We start from the raw sequence: 23151 nt of genomic DNA, 5'->3' as shown, positions 1-23151 counted from the left end.
GGACAACGCCGACTTAAGTTTAAGATGAGTGAACTTTGTAAGTGATTGTGCTTTGAGTGGCTCCTGGGAGACCAGTATCAGATTCCGATGCACCAGTGCAGGTTGACTGTATCATTTGGCCCTTCACATTGACTATGAAACACAGAAATTGCATCGGGATCTAATGCAAAAGGCAGAATGCCGATTTAAGTACAAGAAGAGTGAACCTTCTAAGAGTTTGTGGTTTGAGCGGCTCCTGGGAGGCCAGTATCAGATACCGATGCACCAGTGCAGTTTTACTGAATCCCTTGGACCTTCACATAGACCATGAAACACAGAAATTGCATCGGGACTGAATACAAAACTCACAATGCCAACTTAAGTACAGGAAGAGTCAATCTTTGAAGAGTTTGTGCTTTCAGCGTCTCCTGGAAGACCTGTATTTGATTCCGATGCACCAGTGCAGGTTTACTGTTCCCCTTGGACCTTCACATTGACTATGAAACACAGAAATTGCATCGGGATTGAATACTAAAGGCACAATGCCGTCTTATGTACAAGAAGAGTGAATCTTCTATGGGTTTGTGGTTTGAGCGGCTCCTGGGAGTCCAGTATTAGATTCCGATGCACCAGTACAGGTTTACTGTATCCCTGTGACTTTCACATTAACAATGAAACACAGAAATCGCATCGGGATTTAATACAAAATGCACAATGCCGACTTAAATACAAGAAGAGTGAATCTTCAGAGATTTTGTGGTTTGAGCGGCTCATGGGAGACCAGTATTAGATTCTGATGAACCAGTGAAGGTTTACTGTATCCCTTGGACCTTCTCATTGTCCATGTAACACAGAAATTGCATCGGGATTGAATACAAAATGCACAATGCTGGCTTAAGTACAAGAAGAGTGAATCTTAAAAGTGTTTGCGCTTTGAGCGGCTCCTAGGAGACCAGTATTAGATTCCGATGCACCAGTGCAGGTTTACTGCATCGCCTGGACCTTCACATTGACCATGAAACACAGATATTGCATCGGGATTGAATACAAAAGGCACAATGCCGACTTAAGTACAAGAAGAGTGAATCTTCTAAGGGTTTCCGCTTTGAGCGGCTCCTGGGAGACCAGTGTTAGATTCCGATGCACCAGTGCAGGTTTACTGTATCGCCTGGACCTTCACATTGACCATGAAACACAGATATTCCATCGGGATTGAATTCAAAAGGGACAATGCCGACTTAAGTACAAGAAGGGTGAATCTTTTAAGAGTTTGTGATTTGAGCGGCTCCTGGGAGGCCAGTATTTGATTCCGATGCACCACTGCAGGTTTACTGTATCCCCTGGGCCGTCTCATTGAGCATGAAGCACAGAAATTAAATAGGGAATGACTACAAAAGGCACAAAGCCGACTTAAGTAGAAGATGAGTGAATCTTCTAAGAGATTGAGTTTTGAGCGGCTCCTGGGTGTCCAGTATTAGATTCCGATGCACCTGTGCTGGTATACTGTATCCCTTTGAACTTCACATTGACCATGAGACACAGAAATTGCATCGGGATTGAATACAAAAAGGACAATGCCGACATAAGTACAAGAAGAGCGAATCTCCAATGAGTTTGTGCTCTGACCGGCTCCTGGGAGACCAGTATTAGATTCCGATGCACCAGTGCAGGTTTAGTGTATCCCTTGGACCTTCACATTGACCATGAGACACAGAGATTGCATCAGGTTAGAATACAAATTGCACAATGCGAACTTAAGTACACGAAGGGTGAATTTTCTAAGACTTTGTGCTTTGAGCGACTCCACAGAGACCAGTAGTGGATTCCGATGCACTAGTGCACATTTACTGTATCCCTTGAACCCTCACATTGACCATGAGACGCAGAAATTGCATCAGGATGGAATACATCAGGGATAACGCCGACTTAAGTTTAAGAAGAGTGAATTTTGTAAGTGATTGTGCTTTGAGCGGCTCCTATGATACCAGTATTAGATTCCGATGCACCAGTGCAGGTTTACTGTATCCCTTTGACCTTCACATTGACCAAGAAACACAGAAATCGCATCGGGATTAAATACAAAAGGGACAATCCAAATTAAGTACAAGAATAGCGAATCTTCTAAGAGATTGTACTTTGAGTGGCTCCTGGGAGACCAGTATCAGATTCCGATGCACCAGTGCAGGTTGACTATATCATTTGGACCATCACATTGACTATGAAACACAGAAATTGAATCGGGATTGAATACAAAAGGCGCAATGCCGAATTAAATACAAGAACAGTGAATCTTCTAAGGGTTTGTGCTTTGAGCGGCTCCTAGGAGACCAGGATTAGAATCCGGTGCACGAGTGCAGGTTTACTGTATCCCTTGGAACTTCACATTGACCATGAGTCACAGATATTGCATCTGTATTGAATACAAAAGTTACAATGCCGACATAAGTACAAGAAGAGTTAATCTTCAAGGAGTTTGTGCTTTAACCGGATCCTCGGGGACCAGTATTGGATTCCGATGCACCAGTGCACGTTTACTGTATCCCTAGGACCTTCACATTGACCATGAAACATAGGAATCTCATCGGGATTGTATACAAAAGGCACAATGCCAAATTAAGTACAAGAAGAGTGAATCTTCTAATAGTTTGTGGTTTGAGCGGCTCATGGGAGACCAGAATTAGATACCGATGCACCAGTGCACATCAAATGTATCCCATTGACCGTCACATTGACCATAAAACCCAGAAATTGCATCGGGATTGAATACAAAAGGGACAATGCCGACTTAAGTACAAGAAGAGTGACTTTTCTAAGTGTTTGTGGTTTGAGCGGCTGCTGAGAGACCAGTATCAGATTCCGATGCAATAGTGCAGGTTTGCTGTATCCCTCGCACGTTAACATTGACCATGAAACACAGATATTGCATCGGGATTCAATACAAAATGCACAATGCCAGCTTAAGTACAAGAAGAGTGATCTTCTAAAAGTTTGTGCTATGAGCGGCTGCTGGGAGACCAGTATTAGGTTCCAATTCACCAGTGCGGGTTTGCCGTATCCCTTCTACCTTCATATTGACCATGAAACAGAGAAATTGCATCGGGATTGAATACAGAAGGGACAATTCCGACTTAAGTACAAGAAGAGTGAATTTTCTAAAAGTTTGTGGGTTGAGCAGCTCCTGGGACACCTGTATTAGATTACGATGCACCTGTGCAGGTTTAATGTATCCCTTGGACCTTCACATTTACCATGGAACACAGATATTGCATCGGGAGTGAATACAAATGGCACAATGCCGTCTTAAGTACGTACAGAGTTAATGGTCTAACAGTTTTTGTTTTGAACGGCTCCTGGGAGACCAGTATTACATTCCAATGCACCAGTGTAGGTTTACTGTATCCCTTGGACCTTCACATTGACTATGAAACACAGAAATTGCATCGGGATTGAATACTAATTGCACAATGCCGACTTAAGTACAAGAAGTGTGAATCTTCTAAGGGTTTGTGGTTTGAGCGGCTCCTGGGAGTCCAGTATTAGATTCCGATGCATTAGTGCAGGTTTACTGTACCCCTTTGACCTTCACATCAACAATGAAACACAGAAATCGCATCGGGATTGAATACAAAAGGGACAATGCCGATTTAAGTACAAGAAGGGTGAATCTTTTAAGAGTTAGTGCTTTGAGCGGCTCCTGGGAGACCAGTATTTGATTCCGATGCACCAGTGCTGGTTAACTGTATCCCTTGGAACTTCACATTGCCCATGAGACACAGAAATTGCAGCGGCATTGAATAAAAAAGTGAAAATTTTGACTTAAGTACAAGCAGAGTGAATCTTCTAAGTGTTTGTGCATTGAGCGGCTTCTGGGCGACCAGTATTAGGTTCCGATGCACCAGTGCAGGTTTACTGTGTCCCTTGGTCCCTCACATAGACCATGAAACACAGATATTGCATCGGGGAGGAATTCAAAAGGGACAATGCCGACATAAGTACTAGAAGAGTAAATATTCTAAGACTTTGTGTTCTGAGCGGCTCCTGGGAGACCAGTAATAGATTCCGATGCACCAGTGCTGGTTTACTGTATCCCTTTGACCTTCACATTAACCATGAAACACAGAAATCGCATCATGATTGAATACTAAAGGCACAATGCCGACGTAAATACAAGAATAGTGAATCATATGAGAGTTTGTGGTTTGAGCGGCTCATGGGAGACCAGTATGAGATTCCGATGAACCAGTGGAGGTTTACTGTATCCCTTGGACCATCTCATTGACCATGATACACAGAAATTGCATCGGGATTGCATACAAAAGGCACAATGCCGACTAAAATACAAGAAGAGTGAATCTTCTAAGAGATTGTGCTTTGAGCTGGTACTGGGAGACCAGTATTAGATTCCGAAGCACCAGTTCTGGTTTACTGTATCCCTTGGACCTTCACATTGACCATGAATCACAGAAATTGCATGGGGATTGAATGCAAATGGGACAATGTCGCCTTAAGCGCAAGGAGAGTGAATCTTCTAAGGGTATGTGCTTTCAGCGGCTCCTGGGAGACGAGGATTAGATTCCGGTGCACCAGTGCAGGTTTACTGTATCCCTTGGACCTTCACATTGACCATGAAACACAGAGTTTGCATCGGGATTGAATACAAAATGCTCAATGCCAACTTCAGTACAAGAATAGTGAATTTTCTAAGACTTTGTGTTTTGAGCGACTCCTCGGAGTCCAGTATTGGATTCCGAAGCACCAGTGCACGTTTACTGTATCCCTTGGACCTTCACATAGACCATGAAACATAGGAATCTCATCGGGATTGAATACAAAAAGCACAATGCCAAATGAAGTACAAGAAGAGTGAAACTTCTATGGGTTTGTGCCTTGAGCGGCTCCTGGGAGATCAGTATTAGATTCCGATGCAACAGTGCAGGTTGAATCTATCGTTATACCTTCACATTGACCATGAAACACAGAAATTGCATCGGGATTGAATACAAATCTCACAATGCTGACTTAAATTCAAGAAGAGTGAATCTTCTAAGAGTTTGTACTTAGAACTGCTCCAGGGAGACCAATTTTAGATTCCGATTCACCTGTGTAAGTTTACTGTATCCGTTGGACCTTGACATAGACCATGAAACACAGATATTGCATCGGGATTGAATACAAAGGGGACAATGCCGACTTAAGTACAAGAAGAGTGAATCTTCTATGAGTCTGTGATTTGAGCGGCTCCTGGGAGACCAGTATTAGATTGAGATGCACCATTGCTGGTTTGCAGTATCCCTTTGACCTTCGCATTGACAATGAAACACAGAAATCGCATCGGGATTGAATACAAAAGGCACAATGCCGACTTAAATTCAAGAATAGTGAATCTGCTAAGAATTTGTGGTTTGAGCGGCTCATGCGAGACCAGTATTAGATTCCGATGCACCAGTGCAGTTTTACTGTATCCCTTGGACCTTCTGATTGACCATGAAACACTGAAATTGCATCGGGATTGAATACAAAGGCGACAATGCAGACTTAAGTACAAGAAGAGTGAATCTTCTAAGAGTTTGTGTTTTGAGCGGCCCCTGGGAGACCAGTATTAGATTCTGATGCACCAGTGCAGGTTTACTGTATCGCTTTGACCTTCACATTGACCATGTAACACAGAAATTGCTTCGGAATTGAATACAAAAGGGACAATGCCGACTTAAGTACAAGAAGAGTGAATTTTTTAAGAGTTTCTAGTTTGAGCGGCTCCTGGGAGACCAGTATTAGATTCCGATGCACCAGTGCAGGTTTACTGTATCGCTTTGACCTTCACATTGACAATGAAACACAGAAATTGCATCGGGATTGAATATATAAGGCACAATGCCGACTTAAGAACAAGAAGAGTGAATCTTCTAAGAGTTTGTGTTTTGAGCGTCTCCTGGGAGACCTGTGTTCGATTCCGATGCACCAGAGCACGTTTACTGTATCCCTTTGACCTTCACATTGACCATGAAACACAAAAATAGCAACGGGATTGAATACAAAGGGGACAAAGCCGACATAAGTACAAGAAGAGTGAATTTTCTAAGAGTTTGTGGTTTGAGGGGCTCCTGGGACACCACTATTAGATTCCGATTAAGCAGTGAATGTTTACTGCATCCCTTTGACCTTCACCTTGACAATGGAACTCAGATATCCAATCGGGATAGAATACAAAAGGCACAATGGCGACTTAAATACAAGCATAGTTATTCTTCTAAGAGTTTGTGGTTTGAGCGGCTCATGCGAGACCAGTATTAGATTGCGATGGACCGGTGCAGGTTTACTGTATCCCTTGGACAATCTCATTGACCATGAAACACAGAAATTGCATCTGGATTGAATACAAAAGGCACGATGCCGACTTCAGTACAAGAAGAGTTAATCTTCTAAGAGTTTGTGCTTTTAGCGGCAACTGGGAGACCAGTATTAGATCCGGTGCAACAGTGCAGGTTGACTGTATCATTTGGAACTTCACATTGACTATGAAACACAGAAATTGCATCGGGATTGAATACAAAGCTCACTATGCCAACTTATGTACTAGAATAGTGAATCCTCGAAGAGTTTGTGCCTTGAGCGTCTCCTAGGAGACCTGTATTAGATTCCGATGCACCAGTGCTGGTTTAATGTATCCCTTTGACCTTCACTTTGACCATGAAACGCAGAAACTGCATCGGGATTGAATACAAATGTGACAATGCAGACTTAAGTACAAGTAGAGTGAATCTTCTAAGAGTTTGTGCTATGAGCGGCTCCTGGGTGACGAGTATTAGATTCCAATGCACCAGTGCGGGTTTACTGTATCCCTTAGACTTTCACATTGACCACGTAAACCAGAAATTGCATCGGGATTGAATACAAAAGGGTCAAGCCAACTTAAGTGCAAGAAGAGTGAATTTTCTGAGAGGTTGTGCTTTGAGCGGCTCCTGGGAGACCAGTATTAGATTCCGAAGACCAGTGCAGGTTTACTGGATCCCTTGGACTTTCACATTGACCATGAAACACAGATCTTGCAGCAGGATGGAATACATAAGGGGCAATGCAGACTGAAGTACAAGAAGAGTGAATCTTCTAGCTGTTTGAGCTTTGAGCGGCTCCTGGGTGTCCAGTATTCGATTCCGATGCACCGGTGCAGGTTTACTGTATCCCTTGGATCTTCACATTGACCATGAAACACAGGCATTGCATCGGGATTGATTACAAAAGGGACAATGCCGACTTAAGAACAAGTAGAGGGAATCTTCTGAGGGTTTGTGCCTTGAGCGGCTCTTGGGAGACCTGTATTGGATTCCGATGTACGAGTGCAGGTTCACTGTATCCCTTGGACGTTCACATTGACTATGAACCACAGAAATTGCATCGGGATTGGGTACAAAATGCTCAACGCCAATTTAAGTACAAGAAGAAAGAATTATCTAAGAGTTTGTGCTTTGAGCGGCTCCTCGGAGACCAGTATCAGATTCCGATGCACCAGTGCAGGTTTAATGTATCCCTTGGACCTTCACATTGACCACGAAACACAGAAATTGCATCGGGACTGAATACAAAAGATACAACGCCAACTTAAGTATAAGAGAAGTGACTTTTCCAAGTGTTTGTGCTTTGAGCGGCTATTGGGATACCAGTGTTATATTCCGATGCACCAGTGCACGATAACTGTATAGCTTGGCCCTTCACATTAACCATGAAACACAGAAATTGCATCGGGATTGAATTCAAAAGGGACAATGCCGACTTAAGTACAAGAAGGGTGAGTCTTCTAAGAGTTTGTGCTTTGAGCGGCTCATGCGTGACCAGTATTAGATTCCGATGCACCAGTGCAGGTTTACAGTATTACTTGGACCTTCTCATTGACCATGAAACACACAAATTGCATCGGGATTGAATACTAAAGCACAATGCTGACTTCAGTACAAGAAGAGTGAATCTTCTAAGAGTTTGTGCTTTTAGCGGCTCCTGGGAGACCAGTATTAGATTCCGATGTAACAGTGCAGGTTGACTGTATCATTTGGACCTTCACATTGACCTTGAAACACAGAAATTGCATCGGGATTGAATACAAAAGGCACAATGAGGACTTAAATACAAGAAGAGATAGTCTTCTAAGAGTTTGTACTTTGAACGTCTCCAGGGATACCAATATCAGATTCCGATTCACCTGTGCCGGTTTACTGTATTCTTTGGACCTTCACATTGACCATGAAACACAGAAATTGCATCGGGATTGAATACAAAAAGCACAATGCCGTCTTAAGTACAAGAAGAGTTAATAATCTAAGAGTTTGTGTTTTGTATGGCTCCTGGGAGACCAATATTGGATTCCATTGCACCAGTGCAGGTTTACTGTATTCCTTGGACCTTCAGATTGACCATGAAACGGAGAAATTGCATCGGGATTGAATACAAATGGGGCATTGCCGACTTAAGTGCAAGAAGAGTGAATCTTCTAAGGGTTTGTGCTTTGAGCGGCTGCTGGGAGGCCAGTATGAAATATCGATGCACCAGTGCAGGTTTACTCTATCCCTTGGACCATCACATTGACCATGAGCACAGAAACTGCATCGGGATGGAATACATAAGGTACAATGCCGACTTAAGTACAAGAAGAGTGAATTTTCTAATAGTTTGTGGTTTGAGTGGCTCCTCGGAGAGCAGTATTAGATTCCGACGCACCAGTGCAGGCTTACTGTACCCTTGGACCTACACATTGACCATGAAACACAAAAATTGCTACGGGATTGAATGCAAAAGGACAATGCCGACTTAAGTACTAGAAGAGTGATCCTTCCAAGAGTTTGTGCTTTGAGTGGCTCCTGGGAGACCAGTATTAGATAGCGATGCGCCAGTGTGCGTTTACTGTATCCCTCGGACCTTCACATTTACCATGAAACAAAGAAATTGCATCGGGATTGGATACAAAAGTGACAATGCTGACTTAAGTACAAGTAGAGTGAATCTTCTAAGAGTTTGTGCTATAAGCGGCTCCTGGGAGACGAGTATTAGATTCCAATGCACCAGTGCGGGTTTACTGTATCCCCTAGACTTTCACATTGACCACGTAAAACAGAAATTGCATCGGGATTAAATGCAAAAGTGTCAAGCCAACTTAAGTGCAAGAAGAGTGAATTTTCTAAGAGGTTGTGCTTTGAGCGGCTCCTGGGAGACCAGTATTAGATTCCGAAGGACCAGTGCAGGTTTACTGGATCCCTTGGACTTTCACATTGACCATGAAACACAGATATTGCATCAGGATGGAATACATAAGGGGCAATGCAGACTGAAGTACAAGAAGAGTGAATCTTCTAGCTGTTTGAGTTTTGAGCGGCTCCTGGGTGTCCAGTATTAGATTCCGATGCACCGGTGCAGGTTTACTGTATCCCTTGGACCTTCACATTGACCATGAAACACAGAAATTGCATCGGGATTGATTACAAAATTCACAATGCCGACTTAAGAACAAGTAGAGGGAATCTTCTGAGGGTTTGTGCTTTGTGCGGCTCTTGGGAGACCTGTATTGGATTCCGATGTACGAGTGCAGGTTCACTGTATCCCTTGGACCTTCACATTGACTATGAAACACAGATATTGCATTAGGATTTTATACAATTGGGACAATGCCGACTTAAGTACAAGAAGTATGAATCTGCTAAGAGATTGTGCTTTGAGCGGCTCCTGGGAGACCAGTATTAGATTCCGATGCACCAGTGCAGAATTACCGTATCCCTTGGACCTTCACATTGACCATGAAACACAGAAATTGCATCGGGATGGAATACATAAGGTACAATGCCGACTTAAGTACAAGAAGACTGAATTTCTGCTAATAGTTTGTGGTTTGAGCGGCTCCTGGGAGACCAGTATTAGTTTCCGATGCAGCAGTGCAGGTCTACTGTATCATTTGGACCTTCACATTGACTATGAAACACAGAAATTGCATCTGGATTGATTACAAAAGGGACAATGCCGACTTAAGTACAAGAAGAGTGAATTTTCTAAGAGTTTGTGATTTGAGTGGCTCCTCGGAGAGCAGTATTAGATTCCGACGCACCAGTGCAGGTTTACTGTACCCTTGGACCTACACATTGACCATGAAACACAGAAATTGCAACGGGATTGAATGCAAAAGGACAATGCCGACTTAAGTACAAGAAGAGTGATCCTTCCAAGAGTTTGTGCTTTGAGTGGCTCCTGGGAGACCAGTATTAGGTAGCGATGCGCCAGTGTGCGTTTACTGTATCCCTCGGACCTTCACATTGACCATGAAACAAAGAACTTGCATCGGGATTGAATACAAAAGTGACAATGTAGACTTAAGTACAAGTAGAGTGAATCTTCTAAGAGTTTGTGCTATGAGCGGCTCCTGGGAGACCAGTATTAGATTCCGAAGGACCAGTGCAGGTTTACTGTATCCCTTGGACTTTCACATTGACCATGAAACACAGATATTGCATCAGGATGGAATACATAAGGAACAATGCAGACTGAAGTACAAGAAGAGTGAATCTTCTAGCTGTTTGAGCTTTGAGCGGCTCCTGGGAGACCAGTATGAAATACCGATGCACCAGTGCAGGTTTACTCTATCCCTTGGACCATCACATTGACCATGTGCACAGAAATTGCATCGGGATGGAATACATAAGATACAATGCCGACTTAAGTACAAGAAGAGTGAATTTTCTAATAGTTTGTGGTTTGAGCGGCTCCTGGGAGACTAGTATTGGTTTCCGATGCAGCAGTGCAGGTCTACTGTATCATTTGGACCTTCAAATTGACTATGAAATACAGAAATTGCATCTGGATTGATTACAAAAGGGACAATGCCGACTTAAGTACAAGAAAAGTGAATTTTCTAAGAGTATGTGATTTGAGTGGCTCCTCGGAGAGCAGTATTAGATTCCGACGCACCAGTGCAGGTTTACTGTACCCTTGGACCTACACATTGACCATGAAACACAGAAATTGCAACGGGATTGAATGCAAAAGACAATGCCGACTTAAGTACAAGAAGAGTGATCCTTCCAAGAGTTTGTGCTTTGAGTGGCTCCTGGGAGACCAGTATTAGATAGCGATGCGCCAGTGTGCAATTACGGTATCCCTCGGACTTTCACATTGACCAAGAAACAAAGAAATTGCATCGGGATGGATACAAAAGTGACAATGCAGACTTAAGTACAAGTAGAGTGAATCTTCTAAGAGTTTGTGCTATAAGCGGCTCCTGGGAGACGAGTATTAGATTCCAATGCACCAGTGCGGGTTTACTGTATCCCTTAGACTTTCACATTGACCACGTAAAACAGAAATTGCATCGGGATTGAATACAAAAGGGTCAAGCCAACTTAAGTGCAAGAAGAGTGAATTTTCTAAGAGGTTGTGCTTTGAGCGGCTCCTGGGAGACCGGTATTATATTCCGAAGGACCAGTGCAGGTTTACTGGATCCCTTGGACTTTCACATTGACCATGAAACACGGATATTGCATCAGGATGGAATACATAAGGGGCAATGCAGACTGAAGTATAAGAAGAGTGAATCTTCTGGCTGTTTGAGCTTTGAGCGGCTCCTGGGTGTCCAGTATTAGATTCCGATGCACCGGTGCAGGTTTACTGTATCCCTTGGACCTTCACATTGACCATGAAACACAGAAATTGCATCGGGATTGATTTCAAAATTCACAATGCCGACTTAAGGACAAGTAGAGGGAATCTTCTGAGGGTTTGTGCTTTGAGCGGCTCTTGGGAGACCAGTATTGGATTCCGATGTACGAGTGCAGGTTCACTGTATCCCTTGGACAATCACATTGACTATGAACCACAGAAATTGCATCGGGTTTGGGTACAAAATGCTCAATGCCAATTTAAGTACAAGAAGAGTGAATTATCTAAGAGTTTGTGCTTTGAGCGGCTCCTAGGAGACCAGTATCAGATTCCGATGCACCAGTGCAGGTTTACTGTATCCCTTGGAGCTTCACATTGACCCCGAGACACAGAAATTGAATCGGGATTGAATACAAAAGACACAACGCCAACTTAAGTATAAGAGAAGTGAATCTTCCAAGTGTTTGTGCTTTGAGCGGCTCCTGGGACACCATTATTATATTCCGATGGACCAGTGCATGATTACTGTATCCCTTGGACCTTCACATTGACCATGAAACACAGAACTTGCATCGGGATGGAATGCATAAGGGACAATGTAGACTTAAGTACAACAAGAGTGAATCTTCTAGCAGTTTGAGCTTTGAGCGGCTCCTGGGTGTCCAGTATTAGATTCCGATGCACCTGTGAAGGTTTACTGTATCCCTTACACCGTCACATAGACCATGAGACACAGAAATTGCATCGGGATGGAATACATAAAGAACAATGCCGACTTAAGTACAAGAAGAGTGAATTTTCTAATAGTTTGTGGTTTGAGCGGCTCCTGGGAGACCAGTATTAGATTCCGACGCACCAGTGCAGGCCTACTGTATCATTTGGACCTTCACATTGACTATGAAACACAGAAATGCATCTGGATTCATTACAAATGGGGACAATGCCGACTTAAGTACAAGAAGAGTGAATCTTCTAAGGGTTTGTACTTTGAGCGGCTCCTGGGAGACCAGTATTAAATACCGATGCACCAGTGCAGGGTTACTCTATCCCTTGGACCATCACATTGACCATGAAACACAGAAATTGCATCGGGATTGAATACAAAACGCACATTCCAATTTAAGTACAAGAAGAGAGAATTTTCTAAGAGTTTGTGCTTTGAGCGACTCCTCGGAGACCAGTATTAGATTCCGATGCACCAGTGCAGGTTTACTGTATCCCTTGGACCTTCGTATTGACCATGAAACACAGAACTTGCATCGGGAAGGAATGCATAAGGGACAATGTAGACTTAAGTACAACAAGAGTGAATCTTCTACCAGTTTGAGCTTTGAGCGGCTCCTGGGTGTCCAGTATTAGATTCCGATGCACCTGTGCACGTTTACTGTAACCCTTATACCGTCACATAGACCATGAGACACAGAAATTGCATCGGGATGGAATACATAAGGTACAATGCCGACTTAAGTACAAGAAGAGTGAATCTTCTAAGAGTTTATGGTTTGAGCGGCTCCAGTGAGACCAGTGTTAGATTTCCATGCACCAGTGCAGGTTTGCTGTATCGCTTGGACCTTCACATTGACCATGAAACACAGAAATTGCATCGGGATTGAATACAAAAGGCACAACGCCGACTTAAGTACAAGAAGAATTAATAATCTAAGAGTTTGTGTTTTGTGTGGCTCCTGGGAGACCAATATTAGATTCCAATGCACCTGTGCAGGTTTACTGTATCCCTTGGACCTCCTGATTGACCATGAAACAGAAAAATTGCATCGGGATTGAATACAAATGGGGCAATGCCGACTTAAGTACAAGAAGAGTGAATCTTCTAAGGGTTTGTACTTTGAGCGCCTCCTGGGAGACCAGTATTAAATACCGATGCACCAGTGCAGGTTTACTCTATCCCTTGGACCATCACATTGACCATGAAACACAGAAATTGCATCTGGATTGATTACAAAAGGGACAATGCCGATTTAAGTACAAGAAGAGCAAATTTTCTAAGAGTTTGTGATTTGAGTTGCTCCTCGGAGAGCAGTATTAGATTCCGATGCACCAGTGCAGGTGTACTGTACCCTTGGCCCTACACATTGACCATGAGACACAGAAATTGCTTCGGGATTGAATACAGAAGGCACTATGCCGACTTAAGTACAAGAAGAGTGAGTCTTCTAAGAGTTTGTGCTTTGCGCAGCTCCTGGGAGACCAGTATTAGATTCCGATGCACCAGTGCAGGTTTACTGTGTCCCTTTGACCTTTACATTGATAATGAAACACAGAAATTTCATCGGGATTGAGTACAAAATGCTCAATGCCAACTTAAGTACAAGACGAATTAACTTTCTAAGAGTTTGTGATTTGAGTGGCTCCTCGGAGAGCAGTATTAGATTCCGACGCACCAGTGCAGGTTTACTGTACCCTTGGACCAACACATTGACCATGAAACACATAAATTGCATCGGGATTGATTACAAAAGGGACAATGCTTACTTAAGAACAAGTAGAGAGAATCTTCTAAGGGTTTGTACTTTGAGCGGCTCTTGGGAGACCAGTATTGGATTCCGATGTACGAGTGCAGGTTCACTGTATCCGTTGGGCCTTCACATTGACTATGAACCACAGATATTGCATCGGGATTGGGTACAAAATGCTCAATGCCAAAATATAAGTACAAGAAGAGTGAATTTTCTAAGAGTTTGTGCTTTGAGCGGCTCCTAGGAGACCAGTACTAGATGCCGATGCACCAGTGCAGGTTTACTGTATACCTCGCACCTTCACTTTGACCATGAAACACAGATATTGCATTAGGATTTTATACAAATGGGACAATGCCGACTTAAGTACAAGAAGAGTGAATCTTCTAAGAGATTGTGCTTTGAGCGGCTCCTGGGAGACCAGTATTAGATTCCGATGCACCAGTGCAGATTTACCGAATCCCTTGGACCTTCACATTGACCATGAAACATAGAAATTGCATCGGAATGGAATAAAAAATGCACAACGCCAACTTAAGTACATGAGGTGTGAATTTTCTAAGGGTTTGTGCTTTGAGCGGCTCCTCGGAGACCAGTATCAGATTCCGATGCACCAGTGCAGGTTTACCGTATCCCTTGGACCTTCACGTTGACCACGAAAGACATAAATTGCATCATGATGGAATACATAAGGGACAATGCCGACTTAAGTACAAGAAGAGTGAATCTTCCAGCAATATGTGCTTTGAGCGGCTCGAGGGTGTCCAGTATTAGATTCCGATGCACCAGTGCAGGTTTGCAGTATCTCTTGGCCCTTCACATCGACCATGAAACACAGAAATTGCATCGGGATGGAATACATAAGGGGCAATGGCGACTTAAGTTTAGGAAGAGTGAATCTTGAAATTGTTTGTGCTTTGAGCGGCTCCTGGGAGACCAGTATTCGATTCCGTTGCACCAGTGCAGGTTTACTGTATCACCTTCACCTTCACATTGATCAAGAAACACAGAAATCGCATCAGGATTGAATACAATAGGGACAATGTCAAATTAAGTGCAAGTGGAGTGAGTCTTCTATGAATTTGTGCTTTGAGCGGCTGCTGGGAGACCTGTATTAGATTCCGACGCACCAGTGCAGATTGAATGTATCATTTGGACCTTCACATTGACTATGAGACACAGGAATTGCATCGGGGATTGAATACAAAAGGCACAATGCCGACTTAAGTACAAGAAGAGTGAATCCTCTAAGACCTTGTGGTTTTAGCGGCTCCTGGGTGACGAGTATTACATTCTGATGCAAAAGTGCCGGTATACTGTATCCCTTGGATCTTCAAAATGACCATGAAACACAGAAATCGCATCGGGATTGAATAGAAAATGCACAATGCAGCCGTAAGTACAAGAAAATTAGTTTCTAAGGCTTTGTGGATTGAGCGGCACCTGGGGGACGAGTATTAGATTCCGATGCACCAGCGCTGGTTTACTGTATCCCTTGGACCTTCTCATTGACCATGAAACATAGAAATTGCTTCAGGATTGAATACATAAGGCACAATGCCGACTTAAGTACAAGAAGAGTGAAACTTCTAAGAGTTGGTGTTTTGAGCGGCTCCTGGGAGACCAGTATTAGATTCCGATTCACCAGTGCACGATTACTGTATCCCTTTGACCATCACTTTGACCATGAAACACAGAAATTGCATCGGGATTGGATACAAAAGGGACAATGCCAACTTAAGTACAAGAAGTGTGAATCTTCTAAGAGTTTATGGTTTGAGCGGCTCCTGTGGGACCAGTGTTACATTTCGATGCACCAGTGCAGGTTTACTGTATCGCTTAGACCTTAACATTGACCATGAAATACAGAAATTGCATCGGGATTGAATACAAAAGGGACAATGCCGACTTATGTACAAGAAGGGTTATTCTTGTAAGAGTTTGTGATTTGAGCGGCTCCTGGGAGACCAGTATTAGATTCCGATGCACCAAAGCAGGTTTACTGTATCCCTTTGACCTTCACATTGATAATGAAACGCAGAAATTTAATCGGGATTGAGTACAAAAGGCACAATGCCTACTTAAGTACAAGAAGAGTGAATCTTCTATGAGTTTGTGCTTGCGCGGCTCCTGGGAGACTAGTATTACATTCCGATGCAACAGGCTGGTTGACTGTATCATTTGGACCTTCACATTGACAATGAAACACAGAAATTGCATCGGGATTCAATACAAAATTCACAATAGCGACTTAAATACAAGGAAAGTGAATCTTCTAAGAGTTTGTGCTTTGAACGGCTCCAGGGAGGCCATTATTAGATTCCGATTCACCTGTGGAGGTTTACTGTATCCCTTGGTCCTTGACATTGACCATGAAAGACAGAAATTGCATCGGGATTGAATACAAAAGGGACAATGCCGACTTAAGTACAAGAAGAGGGATCTTTCTAAGAGTTTGTGCTTTGAGTGGCTCCTGGGAGACCAGTATTAGATACCAATGCGCCAGTGTGCGTTTACTGTATCCCTTGGACCTTCACATTGGCCATGAAACAAAGAAATTGCATCGGGATGGAATACATAAGGGGCAATGAAAACTTAAGTACAGGAAAAGTGAATCTTCTAGCTGTTTGAGCTTTGAGCGGCTCCTGGGTGTCCAGTATTAGATTACGATGCAACGGTGCATGTTTTCTGTATCCCTTGGACCTTCACATTGACCATGACACATAGAAATTGCATCGGGATGGAATAAAAAATGCACAACGCCAACTTAAGTACAAAAAGTGTGAATTTTCTAACAATTTGTGCTTTGAGCGGCTCCTCGGAGACCAGTATCAGTTTCCGATGCACCTGTGCAGGTTTACTGTATCCCTTGGACCTTCAAATGGACCATGAAACACAGAAATTGCATCGGGATTGATTACAAAAGGGACAATGCCGACTTAAGCACCAGAAGAGTGAATCTTCTAAGGGTTTGTGCTTTGAGCGACTCCTGGGAGATCAGTATTAGATTCCGATGCACCAGTGCTGGTTAACTGTATCCCTTTTACCTTCACATTGACCACGAAACACAGAAATTGCTTCGGGATTGAATACAAAAGAGACAATGCCGCCTTAAGTATAAGAGGAGTGAATCTTCTAAGAGTTTGAGCTTTGAGCGGTTTCTCGGAGATCAGTATTAGATTCCGATGCATCAGTGCAGGTTTACTGTATCCCTTATACCGTCACATTGACCATGAGACACAGAAATTGCATCGGGATGGAATACATAAGGTACAATGCCGACTTAAGTACAAGAAGAGTGAATTTTCTAAGAGTTGGTGGTTTGAACGGCTCCTGGGAGACCAGTACTAGACTCCGATGCACCAGTGAAGGTTTACTGTACCCATGGACCTACACATTGATCATGAGACACAGAAATTGCATCGGGATTGAATACAAAAGGCACTATGCCGGCTTAAGTTGAAGAAGAGTGACCCTTCCAAGAGTTTGTGCTTTAAGTGGCTCCTGGGAGACCAGTATTAGATAGCGAGCGCCAGTGTGCGTTTACTGTATCCCTCGGACCTTCACATTGACCATGAATCAAAGAAATTGCATCGGGATTTAATACAAAAGTGACAATGCAGACTTAAGTACAAGTAGAGTGAATCTTCTGAGACTTTGTGCTATGAGCGGCTCCTGGGAGACTAGTATTAGATTGCAATGCACCAGTGCGGGTTTACTGTATCCCTTAGACTTTCACATTGACCACGTAAACCAGAAATTGCATCGGGATTGAATACAAAAGGGACAAGCCGACTTAAGTGCAATAGGAGTAAATTTTCTAAGAGGTTGTGCTTTGAGCGGCTCCTGGGAGACCAGTATTAGATTCCGAAGGACCAGTGCAGGTTTACTGTATCCCTCGGTCCTTAATAATGACCATGTAACACAGAAATTGCATCGGGATTGAGTACAAAAGTGACAATGCCGACTTAAGTACAAGAAGAGTGAATCTTCTACGAGTTTCTGCTCTGAGCTTCTCCAGGGAGACCAGTATTAGATTCGGTTGCACCAGTGCCGGTTTACTATATCCCTTGGTCCTTCACATAGACCATGAAACACAGATATTGCATCAGGATTTAATACAAAAGGGACAATGTCGACTTAAGTAAAAGAAGAGTGAGTCTCTTCAGAGTTTGGGCTTTGAGCGGGTCCTGGGATACCAGAATTAGATTCCGATGCACCAGTCCGTGTTTACTGTATCCCTTGGACCTTCACATTGACCATGACAGACAGAAATCGCATCGGACTTGAATACAAAAGGCACAATGCCGTCTTAAGTACAAGAAGAGTTTATATTCTAAGAGTTTGTGTTTTGAGCGGCTCCTGGGAGACCAGTATTAGATTCCGATGCACCAGTGCATGTTTACTGTATCCCTTGGTCTTTCACATTGACCATGTAACACAGAAATTGCATCAGGATGGAATACATAAGGGGCAATGCAGACTGAAGTACAAGAAGAGTGAATCTTCAAGCTGTTTGAGCTTTGAGCGGCTCCTGGGTGTCCGGTATTAGATTCCAATGCACCGGTGCAGGTTTACTGTATCCCTTCGACCTTCACACTGACCATGAAACACAGAAATTGCATCGGAATTGATTACAAAAGGGACAATGCCGACTTAAGGACAAGTAGAGTGTTTCTTCTAAGGGTTTGTGCTTTGTGCGGCTCCTGGGAGACCAGTATTGGATTCCGATGAACCAGTGCAGGTTTACTCTATCCCTTGGACCTTCACATTGACCATGAAACACAGAAATTGCATCTGGATTGAATACAAAAGTGACAACGCCAACTTAAGTATAAGAGGAGTGAATCTTCCAAGTGTTTGTGCTTTGAACGGCTCCTGGGATACCAGTATTATATTCCGATGCACCAGTGCACGGTTACTGTATCCCTTGGACCTTCACATTGATCATGAAACACAGAAATTGCATCGGCATTGGATACAAAAGGGACAATGCCAACTTAAGTACAAGAAGTGTGAATCTTCTAAGAGTTTATGGTTTGAGCGGCTCCTGGGAGACCAGTGTTAGATTTCGATGCACCAGTGCCGGTTTACTGTATCGCTTGGACCTTCACAGTGTCCTTGAAACACAGAAATTGCATCGGAATCGAATACTAAAGGCATAATGCCGACTTAAGTACAAGAAGAGTGAATCTTCTAAGAGTTTGTGTTTGCGCGGCTCCTGGGAGAATAGTATTACATTCCGATGCAACATTGCTGGTTGACTGTATCATTTGGACCTTCACATTGACAATGAAACACAGAAATTGCAACATGATTGAATACAAAAGGCATAATGCCGACTCAAATACAAGAAAAGTGAATCTTCTAAGAGTTTGTACTTTGAACGGCTCCAGGGAGACCATTATTAGATTCCGATTCACCTGTGCAGGTTTACTGTATCCCTTGGACCTTGACATCGACCATGAAACACAGAAATTGCATCGTGATTGAATACAAAAGGGACAATGCCGACTTAAGTACAAGAGGAGGGATCTTTCCATGAGTTTGTGCTTTGAGTGGCTCTGGGAGACCAGTATTAGATACCGATGCGCCAGTGTGCGTTTACTGTATCCCTTGGACCTTCACATTGACCATAAAACAAAGAAATTGCATCGGGATGGAATACATAAGGGGCAATGCAGACTTACGTGCAAGAAGAGTGAATCTTCTAGCTGTTTGAGTTTTGAGCGGCTCCTGCGTGTCCAGTATTAGATTCCGATGCACCGGTGCAGGATTACTGTATCCCTCGGACCATCACATTGACCATGAAACAAAGAAATTGCATCGGGATGGAATAAAAAATGCACAACGCCAACTTAAGTACAAGAAGTGTGAAATTTCTAACAGTTTGTGCTTTGAGCGGCTCCTCGGAGACCAGTATCAGTTTCCGATGCTCCTGTGCAGGTTTACTGTATCGCCTGGACCTTCACATTGACCATGAAACACAGAAATTGCATCGGGATTGAATACAAAAAGTACAATTCCGACTTAAGTACAACAAGAGAGAATCTTCTAAGAGTTTGTGCTTTGAGCGGAACTTGGGAGACCAGTTTTAGATTCTGATGCACCAGTGCAGGTTTACTGAATCCCTAGGAACTTCACATTGACCATAAAACACAGAATTTGCATCGGGATTGAATACAAAGGGAACAATGCTGACTTAAGTACAAGAAGAGTGAATCGCTTCAGAGTTTGTGGTTTGAGCGGCTCTTGGGATACCAGTATTAAAATCCGATGCACCAGTGCAGGTGTACTGTATCCCTTGGACCTTCACATTGACCATGAAAAACAGAAATTGCATCGGCATTGAATACATAAGGCACAAAGCCAACTTAAGTACAAGATGAGTGAATATTCTAAGAGTTTGTGTTTTCAGTGGCTCCTGGGTGACCAGTATTAGATACCGATGCACCAGTGCAGGTTTACTGTATCCCTAGGACATTCACATTGACCATGAAACACAGAAATTGCATCGGGATTGAATACAAAACGTACGATTCCGACTTAAGTACAAGAAGAGTAAATCTTCTAAGAGTTTGTGCTTTGAGCAGCTACTGGGAGACCAGTATTAGATTCCGATGCACCAGTGCAGGTATACTGTATCTCTTGGATCTTCACATTGACCATGAAACGCAGATATTGTATCGGGATTGAATACAAAATGCACAATGCCGACTTAACTACAATAAGAGTGAATCTTCTAAGAGTTTCGGCTCTGAGCGGCTCCTGGGACACCAGTATTAGATTCCGTTGAACCAGTGCAGGTTTACTGTACCCTTTGGACCTTCACATTGACCATGAAACACAGAAATTGCATCGGGATTGAATACAAAAGGGCCAATGCCGACTTAAGTACAAGAAGAGGGACTCTTCTAAGAGTTTCGAATCTGAGCGGCTCCTGGGAGACCAGTATCAGATTCCTATGCACCAGCGCAGGTTTACTGTATCCCTTGGACCTTCATATTGACCATGAAACACAGAAAATTCATCAGGATTGAATACAAAATCCACAATGCCAACTTAAGTACAAGAAGAGTGAATTTTCTAAGAGTTTGTGTTTTGAGCGGCTCTTCGGAGCCCAGTATTAGATTCCAATGCACCAGTGCAGGATTACTACATCCCTTGGACCTTCCCATTGACCATGAAACGCAGATATTGCATCGGGATGGAATACATAAGGGACAATGGCGACTTAAGTACAAGTAGAATGAATCCTCTAAGAGTTTGCGATTTGAGCGGCTCCTGGGCGTCCAGTATTAGATTCCGATGCTCCTGTGCATGTTCACTGTATTTCTTGGACCTTCACATTGACCATGAAACACAGAAAGTGTATAGGTATTGAATACAAAATGGAAAATGCCGACTTAACTGCAAGAAGAGAGAACCTTTTAAGGGTTTGTGCTTTGAGCGGCTCCTGGGAGACCAGTATTAGATTCCGATGCACCAGTGCAGGTTTACTGTATCCCTTGGACATTCATATTGACCATGAAACACAGAAATTTCATCAGGATTGAATACAAAATGCACAATGCCAACATAAGTACAAGAAGATCGAATTTTCTAAGAGTTTGTGTTTTGAGCGGCTCTTCGGAGCCCAGTATTAGATTCCAATGCACCAGTGCAGGATTACTGTATCCCTTGGACCTTCCCATTGACCATGAAACCCAGAATTTGCATCGGGATGGAATACATAAGGGACAGTGCCGTCTGAAGTACATAAAGAGTGAATCTTCTAAGAGTTTGTGCATTGAGCGGCTCTTGGGTGAGCAGTATTAGATTCTGATGCACCAGTGCTGGTTAACTGTATCCCTTGGACCATCACAATGACCATGAAACACAGAAATTGCATCGGTTTAGAATGCAAAGGGAACAATGCCGAGTTAATTACAAGAAGAGTGAATCATCTAAGAGTTTGCGCTTTAAACGGATCTTAGGAGACCAGTTTTAGATTCTGATGCACCAGTGCACGTTTACTGAATCCCTTGGAACTTCACATTGACCATGAAACACAGAAATTGCATCGGGATTGAATACATGGGGGACAATGGCGACTTAAGAATAAGAAGGGTGAATCTTCCTAGGGTTTGTGCTTTGAGCAGTTCCTGGGAGACCAGTATTATATTCCGATGCACCAGTGCAAGATTACTGTATCCCTTGGACCGTCACATTAACCATGAAACACAGAAATTGCAACGGGATTTAATACAAAGGGACAATGCCAACTTGAGTACAAGAGGAGTGAATCTTCTAAGAGATCGTGCTTTGGGTGGCCCCTAGGAGACCAGTATTAGGTTCCGATGCACCAGTGAAGGTTTACTGTATCCCTTGGTACTTCACTTTGACCATGAAACACAGATATTGCATCGGAATTGAATACAAAAGGGACAATGCAGACTTAAGTACAAGAAGTGAGAATCTTCTAAGAGTTTGTGCTTTGAGCGGATTATGGGAGACCAGTATTAGGTTCCGATGCACCACTGCAGGTTTACTGTATCTCTTGGTTCTTCACATTGACCATGAAACACAGATATTGCATCGGGATTGAATACAAAAGCCACAATGCCGACTTAAGTACAAGAAGAGTGAATCTCTTCAGCGTTTGTGCTTTGAGCGGCTCCTGGGATACCAGTTTTAGATTTCGATGCAATGGTGCTGGTTTGCTGTATCCCTTGGACCTTCACATTGACCTTGAAACACAGAAATTACATCGGGATTGAATACAAAAGAGACAATGCCGACTTAAGTATAAGAAGAGTGAATCTTCTAAGAGTTCGTGCTTTGGGCGGCTCCTGGGAGACCAGCATTAGGTTCCGATCCACCAGTGCAGGTTAACTGTATACCTTGGTCCTACACATTGACCATGAAACACAGAAATTGCATCGGGTTTGAATACAAGAGGACAATGCAGACTTAAGTATAAGAAGGGTGAATCTTCTAAGGGTTTTGCGCTTTGAGCGGCTCCGGGGAGACCAGTATTAGATTCCGATGCACCAGTGCTGATTAACTGTATCCCTTGGACCTTCACATT

This window comes from Schistocerca americana, chromosome 4 (genome assembly GCF_021461395.2).
Source record: "Schistocerca americana isolate TAMUIC-IGC-003095 chromosome 4, iqSchAmer2.1, whole genome shotgun sequence".
NCBI lineage: Eukaryota > Metazoa > Arthropoda > Insecta > Orthoptera > Acrididae > Schistocerca > Schistocerca americana.
This window is presented reverse-complemented; position numbering follows the sequence as displayed.